Source organism: Nuphar pumila, chromosome 8 (assembly GCF_984573655.1).
Source record: "Nuphar pumila chromosome 8, dmNupPumi1.hap1.1, whole genome shotgun sequence".
Taxonomy (NCBI): domain Eukaryota; kingdom Viridiplantae; phylum Streptophyta; class Magnoliopsida; order Nymphaeales; family Nymphaeaceae; genus Nuphar; species Nuphar pumila.
The window spans coordinates 38,197,515-38,203,514 of NC_143256.1; positions in this window are offsets into that span (position 1 = coordinate 38,197,515).

The window sequence follows — 6,000 nt, forward strand, 5'->3', positions numbered from 1 at the left end:
AGGACCACCATCCAAGTGGCAGGATATGACATTATATATCCAACAATTATATGACATTTACTTAGTCTTTCCATCCAAGGTGAAACTGACCAAAAACCATAACCACGGTAGTTTGATTGCTGATGCCTATTGTAGAGCCCATCCAACCAAAGCACTTAAGCTGAACATATTGATTCAGCCGCATGCTCAACCCAAGTTTCTGAGCTAGAGCCAATTCAGACATTCATTCTGAAAATAATAGCTAGCAAATGTTCACATGAACATAGACCTTTGAAGATAAAACAACACAAAACGAAGAGCGAAAAAAAAAAAGGAATTATAATCACAGATACGGGGAAACTGTTGTTGATAACTAAGTTCTTGGGGCTGGAACACTGTAAATTTAAGTAACTTAAAAATAAAGTATCATTAAAATTTTAGAACATTCAAAAAATGAAATTAATAAAGAGCAGTTAGTGAATTTGACATTTGAGAAATGCCAAATCAAGTTTGGTATATGACATTCATATGCTTATCAAGAAGGACCAAGCCTCACCTCTTGCTGAAATTCTCATATGCTATGCATGTCCTCACGGTGAAACTTCTTAATAGCCACAGTTCTACCAGCAATCTCTCCTTTGTAAACACATCCATACCCTCCTTTACCAACCTTGAAGCTGTCTGAGAAGCTGCAAGTTGCTGTCTGAAGGTCTAGAAGAGTGTATTCTGAAAAATCATTCAGCTCTGAGTTTCCTGGTGCTGTTTATTTGATGTCTAACATCTGCCAGAGATGCCTGAAGTGACGCCAGTTGTTGGTTTGCTTCACCCTGGAGCTGTGCTGAGTCACCAGGTTGCCTTTCCAGGAGGGCTATTGTTCTGAGAGTCTTCTGCAACTCCCTAGTGATCTCTTCACGGTGCTTCAAGAGTTTTTCTAGTTTAATTTCTGTTTTTCTTAGTGCATCTTCTGCTTGTTCTCGTAGCTCCCTCTCCCTTGCGTGGTACATCTCTATTTCCTTCACCTGAGAAAATATATAGAAAATTATACTTGTGATAAGCACAGCCAGAACAAGGAAAACTAAGAGAAAAACATACATCAGTATTTGATTCTTCTACATGTGCTTCACATCTGCATTTATCTGCGTCAGTTTTTGCTTCCATAATCTTATCATACAAGAGCATCATTTCTATATATTCGTCCTGAGAAAAATTAGAGTTAATGTGTGATTGTTCAATGCTCAGAGACAAGAGAGCCATCAGATATTTGGATTCAAGAACACCTACTGTATTAGAAGCTGATGCCAGTTTAGACAAGGAAGAAAGAGAAATCCCAGCATCCATTTCACCATTTGAAGCACCAGCAGAAAAATATGAAGATTGTAGAACAAATGAATCAGAATTTTCTACTACTTGCTTAACTGGTTTTAAAGTACTCATTTGGTCATTGTGTGCTTCAATTTTGATGCTAATACTTGGTTCTGATTTGGAAGATTTGGATTCCATATAACTTAACCAATCATTCCTTCTTGACAAATCTAATTCGGACTAGAATTGTCTTTGTAGAGTCGGAATGGATTTTTGTTCAGAATTGCTAGGCTCAGATGGGTCCAGCCTCATGCTACTTTTCCTGACTCATTGGTCAATGATGAATCCCGGTAGGGTTGGTAAAGGAACTGAGCAGCTCGTTGCTTGCCTCAGGCTACTTGCATGAAGCTCATCTGCATTTGTCAAATGGGTTGGATGAGGGAGCCATGAGCTGCTTGTTTATCTTAAATGAGTCGAACAAGAACCTATGTCACATGGCACATGGACTCGGCTAGGGGGTCGACGCACCTGCGTTGATACGCCCCGACACGGGTGCGGCTTCAGACACGGGGTGGACTCGATCAACAAGTGTCGAACTCGGTCAATGCACCTGGGCCGAGTCCGTTCACTTTATAGACTCAGTCAACGCACCTGGGAGAGGGGAGGCAGGAGGTCGGCGACCTCCTGCCAACGTCTCCGACAAGCCGGGAGACGAGGAGAGAGTGTGTGTCGGGATTTACCAGAGGAGAGTGAGGCCGCCGGCTAACAGAAGAGGACGAGGGAAGGAGAAGAAGAAGATGACCGAGGAAGAAGAAGAAGACATGGAGAGGGGGAGAGGTCACCTAAGAAGGTTGTGGCGACGTGGCTCCGACGACTGTTGCAAGCGAGGAGAATCCGTGGAAGAGGAAGGAGGAGATACTGATCGGGGCTGTTTGGGGGTCGTCGGGTGTGTCTGCTGGACACAGGGAGGAAGAGGGTGACAGAGGGGGTACGAGCAAGGGAGGAGAAAGGGAGATGTCTGTCGAGGGCTCCGGCGAAGCTGCTAGAGCGGGGGCAGTGGTGGTTGGACATGAGAGGAGAGAGGGCAGGCAGCAGAGGTGGGGAGGGTTTTCTCGAATGAGAAAACCCTAACCACCTTTTGTTGCTTTATAAAAGCACAGGGGAACGGTAGCCCGGTCCGGATCCTAGTCGGGTCCGGACCCGACCCAGGTCCAATAATTTTTTTCCTATATATATATATATATATAGCTGAGTCCCCGTGTCCAAAATTTTTGAAATTGCGCCGCACTCGCATCCGTACCCGCACCCGCACCCATGTGACATAGGCAAGAACAGAGGTGCTCGGCTCAGCTTGGCTTGTATGAGCTTGTGGAGAGGGATATATGGAATTATAGTGCAGTATATGTTACAAAAAACAGTTCTGGATAGTTTCTGTAGCCAACATACTCCCATCTGACCATGAAAAAAATATTATTGAAGAAGGAAGAAAAAAACCAATCATACTGAAAGAGAAATGTATGAAAAACCCAGTTTCTCAAAGAGGTCAAACAAGACATCTTTCATATTGGTGGCCGATGACTCTGATTTTTAGATTTAGTTGGCAAATATTTTACTTATATAATGTGAGCAGGAACAAAAGAGTATTCAAGTTCGGGTATTGAGTGGTAAATGTCATATGCTGCCACTTGGCTATATAATTGAGTGGACAGTTTGCGTCTCACAACAGTAGAATTCAGAAAGCCACCATACCACTGCAGAAGTAATAAAAACTGAAAATTACCAAGAAGGGTTGAGTTTTTACCTGAATCTCAATCAAGATGATAGAGTAGTAGTAGGCAAAAGCTATGTCTCCAAAAGCCTGCAAACTTCTCCATATCTTTTGAGTCTAAGTCATTGTGCCTATGCTGACTCCTGTCAGGCTACCTGCAAACTTTCCGTGTTCTGAAGAACAGGCAGAGAGAGAGAGGGATTAGGCCTAACCTCAAGCCTTACAGGAACAATAAAATTAACAGAATGATAGAAGTGGTAAAACGCCTGATACTTTGCCAATGCCCCAGGACAGACCCACTGTGGAGTATGTGAATGACATGACTGCTGCAAGAATGAACAGCCACCAGATCTTGTCAAAGTCTGGAATTTGGGACAACATTATTTCAGCAACACTAAAAATGATCATGGGTTGCTTGACATGTGACGTGAGTTTTTTCTTCCACTCCCATGGAAGCAATTGGACTTCTTGATTGCCCTGCAAGAGACAACCATTCACACATATATGGTGTCAGTGATGCTTTCATTAGCAAGAGGTAAAAACACAAAAAAAATATTGACTAGGGGTAATAAAATAAACATGAAACTGAAAGAAGACTAGTACTCACATCATACTAATCGATGCTGCTACTCCAAAAAGTTTCACGTATTGAATCCACCCACAGATCTTAACTTGAAGACCACATGCAAAGTTGAGGAAACATGTGGTAGACATGGGTTTCATCCATAGAAAAATTTGTCACATGAACAAAAAGCAAATCCTAAGCAAAATCTATTGAACCCAACAATAAGAGGAAATTCTACATCTACAAATCGCCTATTTCGTTCTCTAATTATCAGAGTCAAGGTCACACAAATTTCCAAACCATGTATATAAACGACATCAATTTACAACTGGAGGAAGGCCCCTCATGAACAAAGGACACCAACAACAATTTATGACAAAATGTCTTCTTTTTGAGGGATCAAAAGTGTGAGTGAAACAGATCTTATGTGTAAAGATTATTTTCCAAACCAGAATCTAGCGGCAGCAAATTTGTGAAGATTGTCTATGACATTATGAAGAGAGAAGGCCCCTAGACTAAACTGCTGCTTCTCTAATATTTTCCTTTCTCCTTCTAATTAAAAATATGCAATGTTATTTGATTTCTTTTGCCCAAGTGAAGCAACATAATCACATGTGCACCCCGAATACAATAATAATAACAAATTAAACACCTAGCTCTTTATTCATTAGGTTAACCCGGACATTTAATCCAAATCTATGATCACCACAAATGATAACTCTCAGATAGATTTTAACCCAAAAATACTAGTAAATTATTTTATTATATATATATAAAATAATGCAACGGTTTTACCAAGGAACACGTTCCAATCGTACCAAACACTAGATGACTCGCCTGACCGCAAATACGAGCGTGTCTTAGTCTCCTAGTACCAGATCCAATACGAAACCTCCATTAACAAAACAATTTAACCATTATATAAAAGGATCATTAATTTAATTATTTCATCATTGGCATTGCCTTAACCGAATTAAGCTCTAAAGAGTCATCCTTAAAACAAAGTTCAATAAGCCAAATTAACTATTTCATCATTGGCACATGCATCGACCTTTAATAGCTCCTTAAAACAAAGTTTGAGAAAAAAGGCATTCAAATGACAAAACTCAATTTTATTCTTTATTTATGTTGAGAAAACACAACAAAAAATCTTTATTTGAAATCAATTAAACATTCAGGATTTTTTGTTAAACATTTTGGACGCATTACATTCTAAAGCACACGCATTCGACTACACATAAAAGAAATTAATTAAAATATTAAACAATCTATCTAATTAACAAACCATTCATGCATCTGTCCAAAAGTCGACAATTAAGATAATCCAATAATATCAAATTAAAGTTTTGACAGATAGCCCCCGGTATCTCAAAATTAACAGTCTCACACAACACCCCCACAGTATCCTGCATTCGCTCCATTTGATCATATGTTACCTGAAAAATATTTTATTTTGAAAACATGAGACATTAAAGAGTCTCAATAAGATTCACACAGATAACACAAATATACAATACACTGAGCTGGTGGCACATTTTTCTCGTTCTTTAGGTTGAACGTGAATTAGACCCTGGTGGCGCTGTTCACGTTCCATCGTGATCCTTTAGGATCCGGCGTGATAGATGCTGGTTTGAGTGTTGGAGTCAAGTCATCCAGTGTGTGATTGTGTGCATGTTAGTTTAGAAATAAATTTTAGTTTAGTTTATATTCTTGTTTTGTTAGTTCAGTTATTAGCCTATAGATTATTTCAACACTTAGATTATAGTAGTTAGTATTGTTCAATAGATTATTTGATTTAGCATGTTTTGTTACTAGATTGTTTTGAAATTTCTTAGTCTAGTTCACGATTTCTCTTAGTATTTGTTTTCTTATGTATTTAAAACACTAAGTTAGCATTAGTTTATTTGATTACATTAATTTTAGGTTTAATTAGTTAGATTAGAATCGTCTATTTAGTTAAATGTTTTTTTCTTCTTCTTTGGATAGCTAGTTAGTTTTTGTCCAGTCGTTTTATAGTTAGTTTATTAAATAGTTTGTAACAATTCTTTCTTTAGTTTGTTTTATAGTTTGTTACATAGTTGTTAGTTTATTTTGCTAATTTGTCTTTTAGTGATTCAAGATTACATGTTAGTTTAGGTTGTTAGATTATGGTTTTCCTTGACTTTTCATAAAACTAACCTTAGATTTTAACATAGTTTTTTTTGTTTTTATTTTTGTTTCATATTTTTATTTTTATAGGAGAGTGTGCAGACATATGGTGAGCCCTAAAATGACTCCCCGAAGAGCCCTCTGAGGTTCCCAAAAGGTCCCCTTAAAAGGCCCATCAAAGCCCCTTAGGGAACTCTCAAGAGATCAGCTAGCAGGTAAAAGAAAAAATCAAGGGACT